We start from the raw sequence: 24,539 nt of genomic DNA, 5'->3' as shown, positions 1-24,539 counted from the left end.
TTCAAGTTTAAGATAAACCACTATGTTGATCAATCTCTAGATGCTCTCACACCTTGTTACAATTTTTCAATGAATTGATAAAATTTAATTCTCATCAAATTAAGAAAACTCTTACAAAAGTAGATTACACAAACTTGACCATTAGATAACACCACAAATTTTCTCACAAAATAAGATAGTCAAGGTAAACAGAGACCACAAGAGATTATTTGATATTTTTGGGCACCTTTTGTGAGCAAAATATATGACAAAGCTTGTTGGAATATTGCTTGGCAGAGGTGAAAAAAGAAGATGAAATTTGGCTAAATTATAAAATTGAAGGATTTAAAAGTAGCCATTAGATCGAAATGATGAAAGGTGGAGATTAACTGACGGAATTTTGGAAAAATTCTAATTTGAAATTGAGAAAAGAGAAAAATAAATTTCTTCAGAATTTCCATCAATGCATTCTCCAATTATTTAGAAAAAAAAAAATTTAATTGCCGTTTGTCAAAATAATCATTTTAAGAAATACTTCAAAAGCGCCCTTTTGACATAATTTGAGCAGTCCAATTCATTTCATTATTTCTCTATGTACGATTTTTTCAGTCCATGATTGGTCCACGTGTGCCACGTCATCGTCACATAGGATTATTCTTTCAAATATGGCTATAATTTTTTTGCTTGACATCCGATTAGAGAAATTCAAAGTGTATAAGAATTGTCTCTCAAAGTCTATGCTATGTGCAGTTTAAAACACTAAAATCATCCGTAAAGAAAACTAATTGTTATCTCAAAGTATACAAAATGATTGATGCTAGTAAAGTTAACATCATATATTTCACATGTTTTCATTGAACTGTTAATAAATAAGAGATCCAAGTGATCCCTATATGTATTGTAAATTTGCAATCACAAATAATGTAGCCAAAGTAATAGGAATTATACCTAATACCCATGGCAGATTTAGTATGGGTGAGCCCCCTCAACTTTATGCTCTTTATATAATATATATGAAGAAAACTAAGAAATAACAACATTAGCTAGCCCAACGGTAAATGTGTCCCCCAACCCCTCCTTTAAACTCGAGTTTGAATCTATGGATTTGCTACTACCTAATACGATTCCAAATAAAAAAATTTCAATAATTTCAATTTAGTTGAAAGAGAAAAATGAGAGGTAATATCTATCCTTAAAATATTAATTGGTATTGTCATGAACTAAAAATTGGAGATGGGATCGACAAGGTAAGAACTCTATAATATATAATCACTTTTCCATTTCTAATTTCTTGTGAAACTTAACTGATTAAGACACGTATCTCTGAAATATCTACTTCTATATATTGTTGAACTAAAAAAAGAGTAACAAATAGATAATAAAAAATGAGAATGGACAAAAAAGATCCTAAATCTACACTTAATTTTTTTTTAATGGGCTATCTCATTAAACTTGAACTGATCTATGATATATTAGCAATATTCCGTCTTTAAATTGTGAAGAAAATAATGGGGGTTTACTGTTGAATATTATTATGAATAATTTGATGGGTAGGTGGGAGAACATTGCTTTTAATTTGTTATTCAAGTTTCATTTTCAACTTAAAATTAAAGTCGGTTAACCATATTTTTCATGTTCTTCCAACCGAACCTCTTTTGGTATTATTATTATTTTTTTTAAATAAAAATTGTAATTAAAAAAACTAATCATATTATAATTTCAGTCTTTTTTTTTGTTTGTTTAATTCAACGTGTTGCTGGGGTCTAATTAAAAGAAAGTTATTATACAACAGCAGTTGCAGTACAGACACTGCTTTTGGACATTTCACATGGTATATAAAATGATATATTATTTTATTTTATGAATTTTAATTTGTACCATTCTAAAATACTATTTATATTGTAAATAATTACGAGAATGAAAAAAAAATCAACGTAGAAATATTCTCATAATAATGATGTGATACGTTTCTTCTAATTCGTATATAATTGTACTATTTTATTCGAGGGAAAAAACTATTTGTATACTCAAAATTTTGTGGTATTGTATCACTTACAACTCCAAACTAAAAANTAATTAAAATATTATAACTATCATTAGTGAATCAATTTAAATCTTCCCTTAAGATGCCATGTTAACACCATAGATAATATAACTTTTACAAGTGTATAAAATTTTATTTAAATACAAGGATAGTAGCAACCTTTTCCATTAATATAAGTGATCTTTTTCCATCTATTCATCTTTCTTTATTTTTTCTTTTCTTATTTATAAAAAAGATTTGGTACCATTTTGGAAAGAATAATTTTATTTAAATGATTTTAAATTTTTATTAAATGAAAATCAAGTGAAAATAGTAATCAATAATAAAATATCTAAATAATTAATTCATTAATATGAAAATTTAGGGTTTAGATTAACAGAAATATTAGTTCAAGATTTTAATTGAAGCAACCTTTCAAAGTTTAAGAGGGTATAAATTGATTATTCTTTTTTATTTTTTAAAAAATAAAAATTTTAGTAATTTTTTTTTTTGTATATAAAAAAGAAAAAGTGGATTGTCTCTAGTGTTCTTGAGCCGTTTTGAGTAACCTGATTTTTTTAAAAAAAAAAAATTTATGAAAAAACTTGTTTTTATTTGGAAATATGGTTAAGATATCACAAATACATTTAATAATTAAAAAAGAGGTGGTAAAATATTTATTAATTAGACATATTTATTTATTTAAATTAGAAAAAAAAATTGAAATTAGGTTTTCAACTAATTTTGTTGAATGTTAACAGTTTTTACTCTTAAAATGGGGGCAAGTTGTTAGCCTCTCACTTTTCAACTTTGATCAGACTATAATTTGACAGGACTTCAATTTCAAAATCTACCTTAAGTTTGGTGGGAAATGGATGAACTAAGAGAAAATGATATTTTGATATAATGACAAATATTAATAACTTGTTTAGAAGTTGTTCTCATAGTTTGAGGGGTACTTCTTATTTTCAAAGCAATTTTTAAGATAACATCCCTAATCTCATCCTATGATTTATTTTTTATTTTAGGAAGAGGAAAATAATTTAATTTATTACCATAAGAAAGCATGGTTATGAAATTCAAAATAGTCATTCAATCATAGTGTTGTAGTACTACCTATATTTCAAGTAAATATGCTAAATTTAAGGACATGTGATAATGGCTAGCTTTCTTGAACTAAAGTCATAGATGAACTTTGGAATATGATGACAATCCTAGAGATAAGTGATTTTTTAAGTGAATGAAATTGGGTCACAATAAGAGTATAATTGATAGTTATTGTCTATATCAACAAAATTCCCTTTCTTCTTTGTTGGTTTCATTGTAGCTTGGAAACTCTAAACATAGTGTATTTTTGGTTGGAATAATCTTATATTGGATGATCTCATGCAATTTTTTTTAAGAAATAAGTAGATGCGTGAGGACAAAACATATACTAAAATAATCCATGAGAATAGTCTTCATTTTTTTTTTTGGAAGTTCAGTTGATGTATGCATAAGTTAGTTAATACCTTTATGAATAAAACACAATTATTTTCTCTGTATCATTTCTTAAACATAGAACATGATTTTTTTTTTTTTGAGAAAGTATCAACTTATACTCTAAACTCCGACGGTATCAATTTAAATACCCTGAACTTTTGTAAATGGATCCATTTACACTTCGCACTTATACTTGTTTCAATTAACTACTAAATTGTTATAAGTGAATCAATTTAAATCATTTGCTAGTGCACCTTTGGGAGTGATTCTAAAATTATTAAAATTACTTTTGTCATATTCTTCAACACTCTTAAATATGCTTTTAATCACTAAAAATTAATTTATTATTTAATTTTATATTTTTTTATGCAATTTCTATATCATTTCAAAATTAGATTTAAATTATTAAAAGCATGTTTCAGAGTAATTTTTAAAATGAGAAAAATGATTTTAACCATTTTATAATTGATTTAAACCATTTTATAATCACTTTCAAATATATTTTAAGATCGTCTTTAAAAATTACTATTGCATCAATTCTTACCCATTGTAAGCTTCTTCAAATGTCAAATTGACAAATAATAGACGTTTAGAATTGATTCATGATTTTGAGAGTAGTTGAAAGAATTGGTAGAGAAGTGTTGTTTTAGAAATTTGAGGTATTTAAGAGGTTGGAAAGGCATACAACATAAATGAGATGGGGAAAGATGATGAGCCTATGATGGAGCTCTTTTGTGGGTTTAAAGGCATGAGTAGTAAACAATAAACATCACGAGAAAAACTCATTTTTACCATAATTAATTCAGTAACTCAAACAATTCTTTAGAGGTATCTACAAGAATTTAATTTATACATGTGTATATATGAATAATAGTTTTAAATGAAAAATTGTTGAAAATATTTTTAAATATGGTACAATGTCACATCTATCTATATATAAATTAATTAATTAATTATAAAACATTGAAATGGTCATACCCTGTCTTGCCCTTTACCTAATTTTTATATGAAACTTTGGGATTATAGGTTGTCATGCCTTCACAATTCTCTTTTCTTCTCTTTTCCTCTTCTTTGTTACTTTTCTTAATCAATAAATTTTTTGTTATCAAGTTATTTAAACAAGAATTATACCAATTAATTTCATGCAAATAAAATACATTAACAAATTAATTGTAAAATAAAACAAGAGAGAGATTGAAAAATTGACACCAGTAATTTTATAGTGGTTCGGCATAATCGGCCTACATCTAGTTTCCAAGCTTTTATGTCACTACGAACTTGACTTCCACGGCTTAGAGTCGAACCGCTTCAATGTTCCTTTTATGGACGCAAAAACAAATCCGATTATTTCCACGATTGAGGATCAAACCGTTACAAAACTCTTTTTTTGGGATCAAGAGCAATTGTTACAAAAGTTTAGAAAAAAAAATTAAGGTTAAAAATCAGTATTGGTCCTTGAATTTTTATAAAAGTAATGATTTAGTCCTTGAACTTTGTAAATGATTTAGTTCCTCCCTTACGGAATGATGAGAATTCATGGATTCAAGAAACTTGCCGAACCCAAAATCCCCATTTCTTCAATTCGAGCTCCATAGTGAACCTCAAACAAGAAAGAAGAAAAAAACAGGGCATCTTCCCAATCAAAGACTCACTACCCAAATCGCTCAATTCTCATAGAGTTCTTCCTCGTTGACGCGCTTGCTTGAAAAGCTCCTGAGGAGAGACAATGTCGTTCTTCCAATTATTTAGATACCAATTTCTTATTCTTGTATTGGTAACTTCTGGGTACATCGATTTTGCTTCTATTAAGCTTATTATGAACGGGAATTTGTTCGTTTGCATGCCAAGTCAATGAGGAAAATGCTAATAATCTATTTGTTTGTTTCTGTTTGAATACCAACCGTTGTTACCCGCCCTATGAGACCTACAAAACGTTACAGGTGAGTCGTGGATCTCACTTCCTTTACCACATTTCGTGGCTCTGTCCAAATATGCCTTCAGAAGTGCCACGTCGTTCTCACAATAAAATAGTCTAAAAAACTATCTCGATCAGAAATGCACAATACCCAGCTATAGAACATGCATGCACGTAAGGCGCGGATGGAAAGACTAGAGCAAGCGACGCAGGCAGAAGATTGACCGGCTCGCAATACGTGTGGGAGGAGTTGAATGAAGACATTAAAATAATAATAATATAAAAAGAAAAAAAAAGAAAAAAATGTTTAATAAAAAAATAATCCCACGCACGTGCGCACACGTGTGTGGGATGTCCACCATACTCACATCATTTTATATTCTCAGTTCTAAAGCATAGGTACCTCTTAAAAAATAATCAACGTGACATTCTCTAAAAAAAAAATAATAATAAATAAATTATCCTTTAAGAATTTTGTGGGTGATTTCTGTCTCCGGTGAAGCTTTTTTCAGATGGGGTTTCCATGGATTGAGAATTGAAGTGACATACTTCTAAGAAACATGATTGAAGAGGAAAATTTGTGAGGAAGAAGAAGAAATTATTTTAAGAATATACAGAAACCCTTTTTTCAAACAAAATTTATATTTTACCACGCGGTGTCTATTATAATCCTGTTACTAGTTTAACAGAATTTTTAATCGAAGGATTAAATTGTTATCGATTACAAAGTCTAGAGATTAAATCGTTACTTTTGAAAGTTTAAGAACCAAATCGTTATTTTTATAAAAGTTTAATTTAGAGCACACTCACAACCCTCTCTCAAAGAGTAGATTTACAAATTTCACCGTCTACAAATAAGTCCCCCACAATGCAATAAATCTCTTAAAAACAAGATGAAAAGAAATGATTAAGAGATTGGAAAGAATAACAATGGTGGCTTTGAGGATTGTAAAAATGTATTTGTTCTTAAAAATTTGAAGAAGCTTAACAAGAGAAGGAAGGTGTTGAAAATGACACTTAATTTCGGTCATTAGATCTTTGAAATGAAAAATAAATGGTGGATGTTTTTCTTTTTCTCTAATCAACTAACCGTTCCACACAAACAAAAGAGTAATATAACAATATATATCTTTTTAAAATCATTTCTTTTTAAAGATAACAAAAAAACAAAAGTCCATCAATGTGTCCAAAAATAGTAGTTAGACACCAACATAAAATAATTTAATTTAATTTCTTTTTAAATTCATTTTCTATATAAAATCAATCTAAAAATTAAAAGCCCACTATATGTCATTCTACCATGTGTCTGCTCCTCCATTCTTCAAATGTCACATTTCAATTGGTACACTTTGGTGAAAATATATTTGTTACATAGGATTTTTCGTTAGGCTTGTTTTGATCGTATCTTCTTGAATTGAACTCCGATTTGAGTGATTAAAATTGGTTAGAATCCTTATTCCGAACTCTACACAATAGGCACTTCAAAAAACTAAAATTATTAGTGAATAGGAGCAAAATTGTTATCATCAAAATATTAATTAATTAATTAATTAAAATTAATTAATTTGAGATTAAGAAGAAAAAAAAACTCTATAATTTATACTTTTAAATCTAGCCCAGTTCATAACATTTAATTCTAGCCTAGTCCATTGCAAGGGCGAGCTACTTTGGGACTCTATGGGAGTGCTCATTGTGGTAGAGTCAGACTGTGTAACATGATGTGCTGTATGCTGAGATTAGTGCAATTGTTGAAGGACTTCGAATGGTAACCTCGAGGGTGTATTTGCCTTTAGTGGTAGAGTCAGACTGTGTAACAACTATATGCTTGTTGATTGGCGAGGAAGAGGTGCTTACTTCGGTTAAATCAATAATTCAGGAGATCAAGTCATTGGGGGCTCATCGTCATATTTGATGTTTTTAGAATTTGATTGCAGATGGCTGGCTTGACGGCGGATGGGTCTCAATATCAATGCTCGCATGATCATTTTCTTGGTTACGTTGTCTAGTTGAGATTGATATGGTCAATTTGTCATCATGATCGTTGAATTAGTGTTTATCTAAAAAAAAATGCTAATATATTATTTTGCCAAAAAGAACATAACTCAATTGACATAAGGTATATATTATCAACTTTGAAGTAAGGAGGTTCGATCCTCCCACCCCAAATATTGTTAAAAAAGCTAATATATTGTTTTTTTTTTCTTTTCTCTCTCTTTTTCTCATCATGTAATATACTTTTATAAAAGTTTTTTTTTTTCTTTTAAGAAAAGAATTGGGCTGTAATATTTAGAAGTAAAAGTTCAATAAAGAAAACATAGATGTTAATTTTAATTTTTTTTTTTTTAAAAAAAACAACTAATAAACAATAATGGAGCTTTTTTTTTTTTAAAAAAAAAAAAAAACTAATAAACAATAATGGATCTTTTTTTTTTTTTTCTTTTTTTGATATGATAGCTTTCTTCAGAAATTAAGTTAAAGAAAGAGAGAACTAAAAACTTGGGATTCCTTTCAAGTCTCTAGTCTCTCAGGTATACATTATTTCTGTGGAATGCTTTGAAGGTTACGTTTTAGTCATTTTATTTTGTGTTTTATTATATTGTAATTTCTACAAAATTTATTAAAAGAATGTTAAACTTTTTTAGAAAATCAACACTAACCTAACAACAAGACAAGACTATTTTTAAAATTCATAGTAAACATAAGTATTAAAATTAGACATTTAAAACTGCAAAAATTAAATTGAAATGAAATTTAAAGTATTAAAATAATAATAAGAAAAGAAAAAAAGAAAAGAAGATGAAGACGTATATAAATATCTAAAAGGGCTTTAAATAGTTGTATAAATCATATATGACATCTAATTTAAGCCCCCTGGCATCTCTTATTCTCCCAAGGCAAGCAATCCTATAAAAATTAAATCCCATTTTCTTTTTTAAGAATGAGAAAGAAACTTTGCAAAGTTTTACTCTAATTTTCACAAAGAGCGGGAGACATCTCCCAAACATTCTTGATCTTTGAACTTGTTTGAAAGTTACATTGCGGTTTCTAAACTTGAATTTGTAACAATCTAATCATATAGTGTCAAATCTAAAACGATAGACCTCTTAAATTTTTAGTATGAAATAGACTATGTAATTTCTAACCACATTTTGTCTCTAATCAATTTATTGATCTATATAAATAGGAAATTCTATATTAAATGAATAAAGAAAAACATTTACTTGCATATTTTAGATCTCGGTTGAGAACCATTTTTTAAAAATAAAACTTCAATAACCTCACTTATGGGGATGATAGAATGAAAGTCGTCAGAAATTACATCCAAGATCCAGCTTAGAAAGACACAAAAAATAAACAAACACTTCCAAACTAGAAGATTCAACAAAAAAAAAAAAAAAAGAAAGAAAATCCAACAATGTAACGTGCAAAATAATGAGCAACACGATTCCTATCACGTGGGCAAAAAGAAAAAGAGACAATTTCTAATGCCTTGTTAGCAAACCAATTTCATCAACTGTGTTCTTTATCTTAGTAAAGTTCGAAGAGCAATTGTTAATCAATTGACCACCACTGATCGATCAAATGTGTATGAGTAAAAAAAATAAGAATAAATATGGTCTAAGTGAAAGTATACATTATCGATGAAGTAATCAATCTTGGATTATTCTAAGAGTCGAATCTCACTAGACTATTTATGCAATTCAATTTTTCTAAGAAAGAGTTTTTTTTTTTATACAAACCAAGGGGGAGCCGGTAAATAAGTGATTTTGAGGTTGAATGTTGACAAAAGCAGTAGTGCCTTGGACAATGCGATCACATCATATTGGGACAGTGACTTAACATGGACAAAAAACTTCTACCATTCGATCTTGTGTCAAGTTCCTTTAGGAGCTCAAGGCAGCTAATGCCTATATTTCTATGGTTAGTTAGATTTTAGATTAATTCACTTGCAATTTCTTTATCCTGTGATATCTCTTATTTCTAAGGCGATGTGACAGTTCTATTTCTAGGCTTTTAGTCCTATATTACTTTTTGAAATCAATTTAAAACTCCACTAGATTGCTAAATTAAGTGATCAATTTAACTTAACAACATTTTCCCATAAACTAAAAAAAAAAAAAAAATTTAAAAACATAAGTCAAAGAGGTATGAAGCATAAGCATTGTTCAACCATTAAACCCTAAGATATTCACATTACTGAACCTCTTAGAGAATTTAGCTCATGATTGAGAACAAATGAATGGATTTCATTAGATTATAAATCATGATTACAAGACAAATGTTCAACAAAATAAAATGGAGAGAAGAAACTAAGCAAAAAGTGCAAGAATAAATAAAACAAAAACTAGAAATGTAAATAAATGACGCCTTCCGACTATTCCCCCATCTCCCAATCTTTCCCTAGGATGATTCTCCTCTTTCAAAGACGAATCTGACCTTTCCACATGCTTGGTAAGGGGCAGCTAAATTTCGTGAGTAGAGTGACGATGGAAAGATGATATTTGAAATAGAAGGTTTTTCCCCCTTTTATAGGCTCCAAATTGGTTGAGAATGGTCGAAAATCATGTTCTAAACGACTACCCATCATTTTAGGCATTGAATAAACAACTTTGATCAAGAAAATAGCAACCAGAATGATCGACGCAAATCTGGTAAATTAGAGCTTCTTGATGCGACCCCAATGAAATCTGGCAATGCGATTGCATTGAATACAAATCTGCAAAATAGTTAAAATCAATAGCAAAAGCTCATAAAATCAGCTCAAATTAATAAAAACACACTTTAAAGCATTAAAGGACCTATTTTTGATCATTTTTACCAATTTAAACTATTTAAGGGGACAATACCATGCATATAGCAACTTTTACTAAAAAAAATTACAAAATAGATGGTAAAAACATGCACCTTTTGACATCTATCAATCACCTCTCATAAATTAAATTCAACAACAATAGAATGAGGAAAGGGGACCAAAAATAAGAGATATGTGAAAGACCTTCGATCACAGTTTGGACTTCCAGTAGCATGATCAGTCATTTCTGGGCAATCCTACAAAGGCCAATACCAATAGGAGATCCAAGAGAATTTTCTTTTGAAAAATTAAAAACAAAAAACCAAAACCAAATAATTATCAAATGAGATTTTTTTTAATAGTTTGACAAATTACTACTATCATCAAACACAACCACAATTGAATCATAATCACTATAGTAGATGAACATTTTATTTTGTTGGAGTGTTTTGTGAGTTTCCTATGAATTAAATTGTTATTAACAAAAGATTGAAATATTTATGTTGGTTTTTTTTTTTTAAAAAAAAAAAAGAGTAGATAAATGCATATTGAAGCTAGAAATTAAGGGAAAATAATAGTAATTGTAGGCATATTTTAAGGAATTGTAATCATCACATGCAATTTGAGGGCATTTCAAAGAGGGGGGACAATGTCCTCTCTTTGGTCCCCTTTTCCTTTATTTCTGTTTACTTTTCCATTCTCTTTGCTTTCACTTTTGCTTTTCCCCTCTCCTTTAGAATGAAGTTGCATGGACTTTCAATTCCCCCATTTTTTTTTTGTTTAAATATGAAACAAATCATCATTTTAATTTTTAAGAAGTGTTATTCTTAAATATAAAAAAATAAGTTAATTTATTTATAAATATAGTAAAAAGTTACTGTCTATTGGTGATAGAAACTAATAGACATCTATCTCATACTGTCTATCATTGTTTATCTTTGATAAATAGTTACACTTCGCTATATTTAAAAATATTTTCAGTAATTTTGTTATTTAAAATAATTACTCTTTTAAGAAGGTATATATATATATATATATATATATATAATAAATACTAAATGAACCATTGAAAAGTATTAATATAAAATCTTTTTAAGTTAGATTAACCAAGCTTTTTTCCCCTCCTTAATTCTATAGTTAATCTTTATCGAAATTAGCCTTACACAATAGTATCCTTATTTATAAAGCCTATGTCTTCTTCTAAATTTTAATCAATTTTTATATTTTGTTTGCACCCATAACCATCTTTTTCTCTTAAAAAAGACTTTTGATCAAACCTTCGTCAAATAGCCACACATCATTCATTTATTATCTATTGCATTGGAAATGTTATTATAGATCCCTTCAAATCAACTCCTTTTCTTGGTAGCACACACAATAATTTCATATATAAGTTTAATTACAAGTTTAGCGTTTAGAATTTTCAAGATTTGTCGCTTCTATAGGTTTATAAAACTTTTAATTTTATCATAATATAGATATCTTGAGTCTCTATTCTTAAACTTTCGATTTATTGTCTAATAATAGATGCTTGAATTTTTCAATTTTTTATCTAATAAGTTTTTTATTTATTTGAATAAAAAAAAAATAAACTCATAAATCTATTGTGTAAAGACTAAAGGTTTAAAGCCTTATTAGATACAAAATCACTTTTAGCTATAATTTAGCTATTGATTTTTAAGAAATGTCAAATACCTCTTGAACTTAATAGATGTAAAATTGAATGACCAAGAATATCTATTAGGCACTTTTAAATTTTAGAAACTTATAGACATAAATTTAAAAGTTTAAGGACTAAACTTCTAATTTAACCTCACATATAATAATAATTTTCTAAGGCTCACTACTTTTTTTTAAAAAAAGTTCCCTCCACATAATTATGATGAATGACTCGCCTTTCACTTGTTAAGTTAATAGTCTCTTTCTTCTTCATATAATAACATGATATTGTTCAATTTCAATATAAGCGGTCACATAATTTTATTTTGGACTATCTTAAATGTCTCATACTAATAAGAGTATCATCTTTACTTCAATTTCTATTTGTCAATCTGAGTAAAGTTTAATAGAGCATCAATTATCATTCAAAAGGTCGACACCATTATTCAATTCCTTGTTACATTAAACAAAATAAATATATTTGGCTAGGGAAAAAGTAGTTTTTTAGGATAAAATGTGAAAAGTCACTCCTAAAATATAGGAGTAGTTGTAATTATACCCTCAAACTTTCTATTGCAAAAATTGAGCTCTCAAACTTAAACTTATACCATTACAAGAAAATACCCCTTTCCCGATGCTCCGAATGGCTGAGAAATGGTAAAAAAAAGCATCGAGAGATCAATTTCCGATGACTAAATAGGCGTCGGGAATTTCGTTGGGATAAACCCATCGGGAGATCATCTCCCGATGCTTGTATACACATCGTCAGGAGTTAGGACAACTCCTAACGCCTCATGTATACTGTCAGGAGTTTATTTACTTTTGACAGTTGTATTTATCCATCGGGAGTTCTCTAATCTCCCTCGACAATGTTTAAGAAATTGATTCACAGTTTCTGAAATTAAACTCCCGAGATTGACTAGTCTTGGGAGATAATAGAACTCCTGATGCCGTCGTCGGGAATTAATACAATATCTAAGCCTTTTTTATTTTTTTGGTTTTTTTTATTTAGATCTAAATAACCTAAACTTTAGAACATTATTAAGCAAATCAAACACATAAGGAACAAAACGTATTCACATACAAATAAACAAAAACAAAAACAAAGTTGATAGTATTCTTTATTACACAAAAAAGAGAGGGTTTACAAAGATGGTCTACAAAACATATATGTCTGGACGAATACATAGAAGAAAGTGTGATGACATCTCCAAACAGCATCTCCAAAACAGTAGTTTACCTACAATTACATTAATTAGAGAACATTATTATATATATGAAGATTAAATGTAAGAAGAACTCTCAATCCCTCATTTGAAAACTAATTTCAACCCACCCCATACAACATTCAAAATTCATAAACTTTCACACAAAAATAAAAGTCATAAGATGAATCCTACAATCCTACAAAACAAAGAAAATCAACACACTTTCAAGCCTATATGTTCTCAACCTTAAACCTCCACAAACACACAAAACCCACATGTTCAACTCCAAAAAAAAGATAACTAATCTCAACCCATCTCACACAATACTCAAATTTCATTAACTTCCACAAACAAACAAAAGCCATAAGTTAAATCCTAAACTCCTACAAAACAAAGTAAATAAACACATTTCCAGGACTACATATTCTCAATCTTAAATCTCCACAAACACACAAAGACCACAAGTTCAACTCCAAAAGAATAACTAATCTCAACCCATCACATACAACATTTAAATTTTATTAACTTCCACAAATAAAACAAAAGCCATAAGATGAATCCTACAATCCTACAAAACAAAGAAAATCAACACACTTCCAAGACTACATGTTCTCAACCTTAAACCTCCACAAATACACAAAAATCACAAGTTGAACTCTAAAAGAATAACTAATCTCAACTCATCCCATACAACATTCAAAATTCATAAATTTTCACAGGAAAACAAAAGTCATAAGATGAATCCTACAATCCTACAAAATAAAGAAAATCAACACACTTCCAAGACTACATGTTCTCAACTTTAAACCTCCATAAGTACACAAAAACCACAAGTTAAACTCCAAAAGAAAGATAACTAATCTCAACTCATCCCACACAAAATTCAAATTTCATAAACTTCCACAAACAAACAAAAAAAAAATCCAAGTTAAACTCCAAAACAAGTATAACTAATCTCAACCCACCTCACACGACATTCAAATTTCATAAACATCCACAAACACAAAAAAAATCCAAAAAACACATTAAAATATAGTTATTTGGCTACCATAACTACAGAATAGCAAAAAAATTTATTATCATAAAGCTACTAGTAAGACATAACTACTTTGCTACCGTACTGCAGAATAGCAACATATTAGCCAATTAGATAATTAAGTAATCATACCTAATTTGATGGCCCTTCTCTCTGAGATTGTATCACATCTTTATTCATTTTTCATCTCTTCCATTTGTCTTGCATGATCCTCTCTCATTTGTTTTTAACGTCTTCAAGTTCCTTAATCTTCAATTGAGACTGTTCGACATTGGCTTTCAATTTGCTCACCTATCTACTTTTCATTCCTTGAGTGAATGGCGAATGCGATGAGTTGCTACCCTTTCTTGACTTAGGTTTAGGGCTCCAACCTAGGTCTTTTATAAGACTGGATCGTCTATCCAAAATCGTCTCACAAATTTTGTCCCCTATTAGTGGTTGGGAACCTTCTGGAGTTGGTTGGATTGTAATTCTAACATTTGTTTCTTTACATATCAATTAAATGTGTAAGTACGAGTGACAGAACCTACAAATAAAAAAAACGAAAATAAACAAAATTGATTATATATGCATCCCCAGCTGCCCGATTCACGAATTTGCCACCCTTAGAATGGGTTTCTTTAAATAGGTCAACACATCCTACTTTTCAATCTTGTTTTTCCTACAACTTCGATTGAATTTGCAGGAACGACTTTGATCCACCTACATGGTTGAAGGGTAATTTCTCTCTATTTTTCTTATTCATCTCCCAAATTTCCTACATTAAAAAAAAAAAATTAAAAAGATATTCTATATTAGTGAATGAAGTAAATGATACACGTCCTCAACCTCTCCAACTTAAAAAGTATGACTATAATGTCTGCTTGTAGTTGGTTCTAATCATTTACACGAATTGTTTTTGCACATGAGTCGCGAAAAAATCCACACAATTCAATAATAGCAGTGTGCAGTTCTTCAGTAGATATGCTCGAATACCAATATGGAGTAGTCTATGAAGCAAAACATGGAAATCGTGTGTTTTCAGCCCCGATATTCTTCCATCTTTATCATTCACCCATCGTGATATATTAGACACGAACCCATTAGAAAATTTCACCGATTTTAAATACTTACAAAACAAAATCTGTTCACTATTAGTTAATGTGTACGTTGCATGTGGCTTTACAAATTTTTTATCGACTTATATTAAGTGTAAGTCATTTCTTATCTTTAAATCTTGTAGGTCTAACCAATCGTTTATTGTATCCGTTTTTTCTTCAACATTTAATAATGTGCCTACCAAGTTGTAATATGCATTACATCTAATATATTTCGTAACAATAGTCTGGACCAATATGGAAGTTGGAAAAAAAAAATACTTTTCTTAGTCCAATTTAGAATTCGTTTTCTTTTCTTATCTTGCTTTGATGAATTTTTCCTAAGCACAAGAAAGTTCAACATATTTATTTGTTGTAAGATCTCTTCTCTATTTATTACAATTGGAGGAGGTCTATGTTTAACTTTTTCATCATGTTACTTATTTCAACGCCAACTATGATTCTCTGGAAGATAACGTCGATGTCCCATGAATGATATTTTCCCTCTTATCTCGGAAGACGATTTATCTTCTTTGCACTCCACCCAGATAAGTCACCGTACACAGGAAAGTCATTAATAGTCCACAATAAGGTCGCATATAATTGATAAAACTCATCAGTAACACAATCATAAGTTCGCACACCAATAGTCCATAATTCTATCAAATCTTCAATCAACGGCTGTAGGTAAATGATGCTTGTATTTATGAAGTGGAAATATGGATGCTATGCATTGATGGAATTGCGTTGTGCACTCAAGTTTCCCCAGCAGAATCCAAGTGTAAATTCCTCTGAGTTTCCTAGTAAGTCCAGGGTCGAACACAGGAACTTGTAAAAACAGATTGCGTTAGTAATTTTTATAAAAACTTTGCGGAAAACCGGATAAATAAATAAAGTGTTAGGTTTTTTATTTGCGTTGTTGAAAAGTAAATAAATAAATGCAGCGGAGTTGAGAAAAGACAGTTGCATTGATAGATGCAATGAGTATGCGATGAACGGGTTGAGAAGATCTTTAGCTAGCGTTACTTGGGAATGCATCAGACTATGCGATCATGTTACAACCATGCACAGCAAGTCATTTTCCAATGTAAATGCGATGCTCCTAAATTTAGGACGCATGTGTTGAATGCAAAATGTCCATAGAGCGCATCCCTAAGTCTCTACTCTTGTCCTATACGATGATACAAAATGCATAAAAGTAAGGTGACTGCATACAATCATATCCTATCTCTAGGATGCATGCGATGCGTTTATAACAAATAATGCTCAAAATATAATCTCACTCTCACAAGTGTCAACCCGCTCTCTGCTCTTACGCTCCAAGGTTCTTTCTCGAATTGCCCTGAGCAATCTCCGGTGCCACCACTCTTCTCTTGTTCCGCCTTAAAATGGAAAGGAAAACTATGGACAGAAGCGTGAACTTGTGGAACAAAAGATTGTAAAACGGTGAACCTCTTCTCTAAAGAATACTCTTGGTATTTATAGAGCATCCATGGTGAAAGGCGGCTTATCTCTCCTGGTTGTATAGATGGGACAACTTTAATTCCTAACTGATGCACCGAATAATTATCACCGATAAAGCTGAATGTACTTTGTGACCGTTATCGGCTGTCAACTTAATTTGGATTTGACTGTCATTAGCTTTTTGTCGCATCGCTCTTAATTGGCCTTTCACCTAGATGCGCCCACCATGTTGCACTGACCAAGTTGCGACGATCCTTCTTGGGCGAATGTTTGCGAGCATGATCAATGCAAAGCCTTGAGGTGAAGTTGCGTTCAACCAATGAATTCCTATGATCGCAATCTTTGCATTGCATTAACGCATATTCTGCATAAAAATACAAAAATCAACTGTTCTAATGCGCTGAACGCATGCGACCGCAATATCATGAAAACGATGCTTAATGGACGCAAGTTTATCATATTTCATCAACGCAATCCAACATTGTTTAAAAACTTAGCACTATGATAACGTGCATTTCTGCCGGTTATCAGTAAATATTAATTTCCTTTCTAGGAGATTTTGGACCATGTATGATGTAACGACCTGACTCCCTAATACTCAACTAAGTTGTTACTATAGACATGGATGTATACAATTCAAATTGACATCTTTTCATGACTTAGTAAAATCAAATAAATAACATAAAATAATTAACTTTATTAAAACTAAATAACTGAAATTCATTAACCAGAGTACCCTTAAAACCATAAAACAATCTAGAAAATTTTCAAAAAGTTAAAAAAAAAAAAAAAAAAAAAAAAAAAAAAAAAAACTCAAAACTTCAAGTTTAAACATCAAGACTAAAAGTTTAAAACATTAAAATCTTGAAAATATGAGCGGAAGCATATGACTAGTCCTAATGACTCGATCACGGATTTCGTTTGTCATTCACCAGTGTGTTCTTACCCTTACCTAAAAAGTAAACATGAAAAAAAATGAGTATGAATTACTCAGTAAGTAACCCCATTATTAGGGTCAAACTAAGCATCTATGTCTTCTAGATGCCACTTTTTAGTGGGACGTGCATAAACCTCTACTTTCCATGGGGTGGCTAATTAGTGGATAGTTGAACCTACTCTACCATAGATTAGGTGTACCCAGAAACCTCTGGTGAATCTCGAAGGAAACACAAACCTCTAGTGAAGTCCTAAAGGATATTACCACCTCTGGGAATCCCGAAGGAAATACGAACCTCGGGTGAATCTCGAAGGAAACACGAAACCTATAGTTAATCCCGAAAGAAACACGAAACCTCTGGTCAATCCCAAAGGAAATACGAAACTCTGGTGAATCTCGAAAGATACAAAAATCTCTGGTGAATCCCAAAGGAAACATAAACCTCTGGTGAATCTCGAAGGAAACACAAACCTCTGGTGAAATCCCGAAGGAGATCACCACCTCTAGTGGGTATCTAGTTACGGATAGGGGAAACTATCACTATCATAAACATAATGTTCATCATAAAACATTGTCACATAAATATACAAATACATATCATCATACTCAATGTTCATCTAACAAATAATATAAACAAAATAATTTAATTCATGCTTACACTCATAACATGCTTCAAATATAATCAAATTCAACTTATTTATCCTCATGCATCTAGATGAGTCTCAGAATCCTCATAATTATTCTTAAATTTATCACCTAGCACAAAGGCGGTTCCAGTAGCAAGATTACTTACCTCAAATTTGGTCACGAATATTAGTCCACGAAATTATTCTCTAAAACCTTTGAAAAATTTGAATCAATCCTATAATATAAATCACCATTTAATTTAGCAACCATGACCTAGAATAATGAACCCAAAATTTTAACTTATCCTTTAGGGTTCAAATGTCTCTAATTCAACTTACCAGAATTGTGGCTTGGTTCAAAGTCAGTTCCAAAGTTCAATTTATTTGTCCAAATATGAACATAAATCAAATCCAAAATTGATTAACTAAAATTTTCACGATAACTCTTAATCCAAAAGGCCCAAAGTGCTAAAATTCATCAAAAACTTACCAAAATCTTGTTGAAAATACCCTTAATGAAGTTGGATAGCTTGCTTTTGGTTCCAAAACTCTTTCAAAAATCAAATCTAACAATCCAACATAATGGGTTTATATCAAATTAAACCAAAATTAAATAGGTAACCAAGAATCTCAAGGAAGTCGATAAAACGCACCCGAATTTTCAATTCTTACCCAAATCTCAAGATTTCTACAAATGATAACGACAGAACACGGAGATGGCAAACTGAAAGTCGATGACGGCACCAGGCGACAGGCTGACCAGATCTGAATGTGAATTGATGACAGACGTCAGCATGAACGAACCCCCTGTGCAGACGACGAACGACCGAAAGTGAACGCGAATGATCCGCTGGAAGATAGAGTGACCGACAATGTGTGACAGTCAAACTCAAGGATTGGTGGTGGAGCGTGTGGTGGACGAGCGGCTGGGCAGCAGACGTGAAGAAGAAAAACGGTGCAGCAACTTGGGCTTCTTCTACGGCTGAGGGTTACGCTTGCGGATGGAAACGACAAAAGGAGAGTCACGCGTGTTGGGGTTGATGTCCTAAATCTCGTAGGGTTTTATAGTTTGTAATTGTATTGTACAAATATTTGATTTATGTAATAAAATATATAAATTTTTTTTTTAAAATTAGTTTCATTAACCACAAACCAATAAACTAACATCCGAGGTTATTTGTAGCTTAAACATATATGTAGAGATATATGGGTGGATCATATTTAAGTGATAACGTAGAGATATATGGGTGGATCATATTTAAGTGATAACCTAAATGGTCTGTAATTGATGGATAAGGCTGGATACCTTATCCTTGTGACACTACGAGTATGACCCGATTTGTAGATATTACCATTATTGTAAAGTGCTACAAATGATTTGCTCCTAATAATTCATGTGGAGACTTATGAGCAAAGTGCTACAAATGATTTGCTCCTAATAATTCATGTGGAGACTTATGAGCGGGGATATTCTATACAAAGAAGTTTGTATAAGACCGAACCACAAAATGTTTAGCCTCATTATATAATGCCTTTCATAATAGAGACTTACATTTCAACAAGATGACCATAGTAACATGACTTGAATCCTTAGTGAGTTGTGAACTCCTGTTTATGAAGGCGGTCCTTTGATTTGTATGGGTGAGAGTGACCAGATTGCCAACTCAACATGCCTATCATTTGTGGATTCGTCTGATAGGGGAGCTGGGAATACAGCTACACAATAAGAAATTTACTCATTCCCTAATGTTGAGACAAATAGATAAATTGCTCCTTTAAATGCTTATTGTAGGGCTTGAACAATGTGGCGTCGCACCCTTTCCTGACCAGGGAGGGGTTTGATCATATTTAGACTGTGATTTATTGTTCATTAGAGGGATCAGTGGATCAGTGGTACTTAAAGAGTTAGATGTAACTACAAGAGCAAAACGGTAATTTTGGCCCAGCTGTACTTATAAGCAATTTGTGAAGGGTCATCATACTTTGATTGGTTATATCCAATGCACACATAAATATATCTATAGTGCGAAGAGTGCAGTTGTCGGTCTTTAGTGGAGTGTCCGACAGTTAACGAATGATGAATAATTTAATTAAAGAGTATAATTAATTATTCACGTATTGTTGGAGCTTCAAGTTACAGGTCCATAGTCCCCTCAGTAGCTCAACGAAATTTAATGAGAATAAATTTTTGGATTAATTTGAATTGTTCAAATTGAGGGAATTAATTATATATGATATAATTAATTAAATTTTAATTATATATATGTTATGGTTACTATAATGTATTTGATATATTATAATATTAAGTATTTATTTGAGAGAAATTTAATATTTGAATATCATTCAAATATTAATTTTGTGAATTTGATTTATATAATTAAATTGAATATAAATAAGATTTATATTAAATATTGTTATTGAGAGAATTAAATCATAGGTTATATTGTATTGGAGAATTATATATAATATATGATAAAGTAGTTATCATATAATATATATATATATATATATTATATATATATATATTATATATATATATAAAAAGGTCTATTATTATTTTTTAATTTTATTTTTAATACTACTAATAATAAACCAATTTTAGGGAGGGACTCGTAATTCCCTCCCCATTATTCTCTGCACAATGTGCAGGAGTGGAGTGGAGGTTTTTCATTCTTTCTTCTTCCTGAAGAAAATATACACAGTGGGTTTTCTATGAGAAAAATCTTTCCTTCCTCCTCATCCTTCTTTTCAATTCCATCTTAAATTTAAACTTAAAATAGTCAAAGCACCGCGAACTACTGGATTCTCATCCAAAGAATACCAAGGTCACCTCTATGGTAGTGCCCAATTGAAGTTGGAGGAAATTCAATTGAAGGTTTGGTCTTCAAAGGTAAGGGTTCCAAACCCAAATTATTTCTTGATAATTTATCAAAAGCATGTTGTAATTTTGTGAATTGCATAATTTTATTCTTGTGTAAAATTTTATGTTCTGTAAAATTTCGAGAATTAGGACGATCCATCTCTTCTGCTCAAGGTCCCTTCATATGGTTCTTTTAATTGGTATTAGAGCTAGGTTTTAATGGCCCAATTTTTCCAAAATTTTCAGAATTATTCTTTATAGTTTTGGTGGGTTATTGCATTCAAAATGATTATGTGATGTGCTGTATTGAATGTGGTTTGCAATTAATGGATGTTTACGTGATTAGGAAGTATTGATTTATTGCTTTATTTTACTATTTGTGATATAAAGGCTGTTGGGGTTAATGCCCTAAATCTCGTAGGGTCCTATAGTTTGTAAACACTTGTATGAGCAAACATTTTGTGATTTATAATATCTGATATTTTATTCACTTCAGTCTATGAAATATGAGATATTTTAGTTGCATTAACCATAAACCAATAAACTAAGATCCATGGTTATCGTTGTAACTTAAACATGTATGTGGAGACAAGCAAGTGGATCATGTTTTAATTGATAACCTAAATGGTCTGTAGTATATGGATAAGGAGGGATACCTTATCCTAGTGACACTACGAATATGGCCCACTAGTGTATGGGCATTTTCAATATAATTTGTATTGTATTGAAAATTCTTTCCAATACAATACAAAATCGTAGTATAGATTCATAACCTAGGCCTAAGTCATGCACTTTTTGCTTAGCTTCATAAAAGGAAGTAGGTATAACGGTGCCAGCTGGAAACGTTGTTTTTAACAGTTCTAACAACATGTTAAATAATTTGTTACTCTAGCTATTTAAAACTTTGATATGCATCAACTTCACTAAAAAGTTCAATGACGAAAATTACGAACCAAGGTATAGTTCATTACGTGCTTCAGCTATTAAATCCTCAAATACATTTGTGGTATTTCTTTATCGACCATTAGAGGACATTTCATTCTCAATCTCTTCTTCATTTGCATCTTCCTTTTTAATTGGAACTTGTAGATCGTTTATAAGATTTAACATTCCATTTCCTTCAACATCATTACACTCTATGTTAGTTTCTTCATCATTATATAATGAATAAGTTGTATGACTTTCAAAACCTCTAGATAAGTTGACTAGCTCTCCATGATATACCCATTGATAGTATGAGGGGGATATTTCATATGCTAATAGATGTCGCTCCATACACTTTAATGACTCCAACATTGAGTTCATAAAATTCTTGCATGGACATCTTGTTCATCCAGAATCATTAACATGAAACTTCGCCACATTTAAAAATTTGGATACTTCTTCTCTATACTCGATCGACAACTTATTTCTAAGTTTTATTCATTATTTATTCATCCTTAAAAATAAACCTTTTCTGACCAAACTTGTAATCCAAAACAAATTATAACTTGTGTTTGATCCAAAAGTTAAGAATTTGATCAACAAAAAACTAAATACGAAAATATTATCGAATGAGGTCTATATAGTTATTAAACACAATCTAAGTTAATTATTAACTATATGACTACTACACTATTTTCATCAACAAAACTCATCTTATTGATTAAAGAGAAAATGATATCACAAAAATTTAATGATTCAATATTGTTTGTGGAACACAAAATTTAAGTTTAGGCAACACGTTTTGAAATTAAGACTTAAGCATTTTTTATTAGTTTTAATAATGGTGAACGACACTCGAAGATTCAAGAACATATTCAAAATAGAGAAAAGAATAGAGAAAAAACACAAATGAAACAGATTAAGTAAGTAAAAGACGCATGTCTATATCATGTTTGTCTTTCAAATATATATATATATATATATATATATATATATATATATATTAATGCAAAGTTAATATATTTTAAAGTTTGAAAAAAAGGAAAACATGATTCTTGGAAAAAAGAAAACATGATTCCAAACATAAATGTTTACAAAATAAGAAAAAAAACTCTTTTAAAATTAAAAATTTTCACAAAAGGAACAAATCTACGAGACAAGAAAAGCAATGGGGGAGTGCCCTAAAAAGGTGGGTTAGTTGATTAATTGTGAGGGCAATCATGTGTGCGAAATGCTCTCATTTTCACAACCCAAAATGGCAATCTCACCCTCTTCAAAAGCCTTCCAAAGTTTGGTCATTTTGGTGGTGCAATTACGTGTACAAAGTCGAACTCAAGAAAGAGAAGATAATTCTTCAATTTTTTTAATCTTTTTTTCTTTTCTTTAAAGTACTACAATTCATGCCGAGAGTGCATAGAGATTTGAAGGCGCCCTAGAAATTTGAAAAATATTTCTAGTAGATTTGAAAGCGTCCTAAAGATTTAGAAAAGATTTCTAATATCTTAATTAATTTTTGTAATAATATTTAGCTTTAAGAAAGTAACACTTTTTTGTGTATTTTCCACGGGCGAATCCACTACAAGATGGGTTAGAAACCAAAGATGCCATAAACCTATGAGTGAAGATCATTATGGACATAATTTTTCATTTGCAAAAGCTCAAGAAATTATCCTAAACATAATCCATCAAACACAACCATGAAAAGAGAACAAACAAACACTGATTTCACCATCAAAGTCCCTAAACAAACCTTGATTTCACCATCAAAATATCTTAAACACAGTCATAAAAGAGAGAGAGATTACTTGATGTTGATCAATGGCATTCAACGATGAGGAAAGGGGACTTCGGGAGGCAGACGGAGTTCGAAGGTCCAATGTTGATCGACGATTTGAGGGGAGCGGCGTTCAGACGAAGGGAAGAGACACAAGACGAAAGGGGATTTCAGGGAGGTGATTTCAGATCTGATTGATTTTAAATATGATATTAGGATTACTAACTTCCGACGAATATTATGTAACCATCAGAAGTTAGTGCCAAATCCCGACGCTTAAAATTACTCGTCGGGAGATATGCATGTATCTTCCGACGATGAGGAAGAGCCGTCGGGAGTTATGCATAACTCCCAACGGTTAATTAACCCATTGGGAGTTAGGTCATATTGCACCATAACTCTCGATGATTATTGTATGGCGTTTGGAGATATTATATCTCCCGACTGTTGTTTTTAGCATCAGGAGATAGTTTTTTTCTTGTAGTATACGAGAATTAAAATTGGACTTTCAAACTTACCGTAGTTGTAGAAATTGAACCCAAAATGATTAAAAAAAAAAAAAAACTATTTGAAGGTTCAATTTTTATCCTTTAATAGTCTAATTTCTATAATTATTATAAGTTTGAGGGCCCAATTTTAACACTTGTATAAGTTCGAAGGCTCAAATTTTACAATAAAAAGTTTGTGAATGATTGTAACTGCCACTATAGTTTTTGCATTAGCTCATCTCTTGTCATTACTTTTAAGATTTTTACTAAAATGGGAACTTATAGTAAAAATCTTA

The sequence above is a fragment of the Benincasa hispida genome, chromosome 12 (assembly GCF_009727055.1).
Source record: "Benincasa hispida cultivar B227 chromosome 12, ASM972705v1, whole genome shotgun sequence".
In the NCBI taxonomy this organism is placed as follows: Eukaryota; Viridiplantae; Streptophyta; class Magnoliopsida; order Cucurbitales; family Cucurbitaceae; genus Benincasa; species Benincasa hispida.
Note: the sequence above shows the minus strand (reverse complement) of the source record.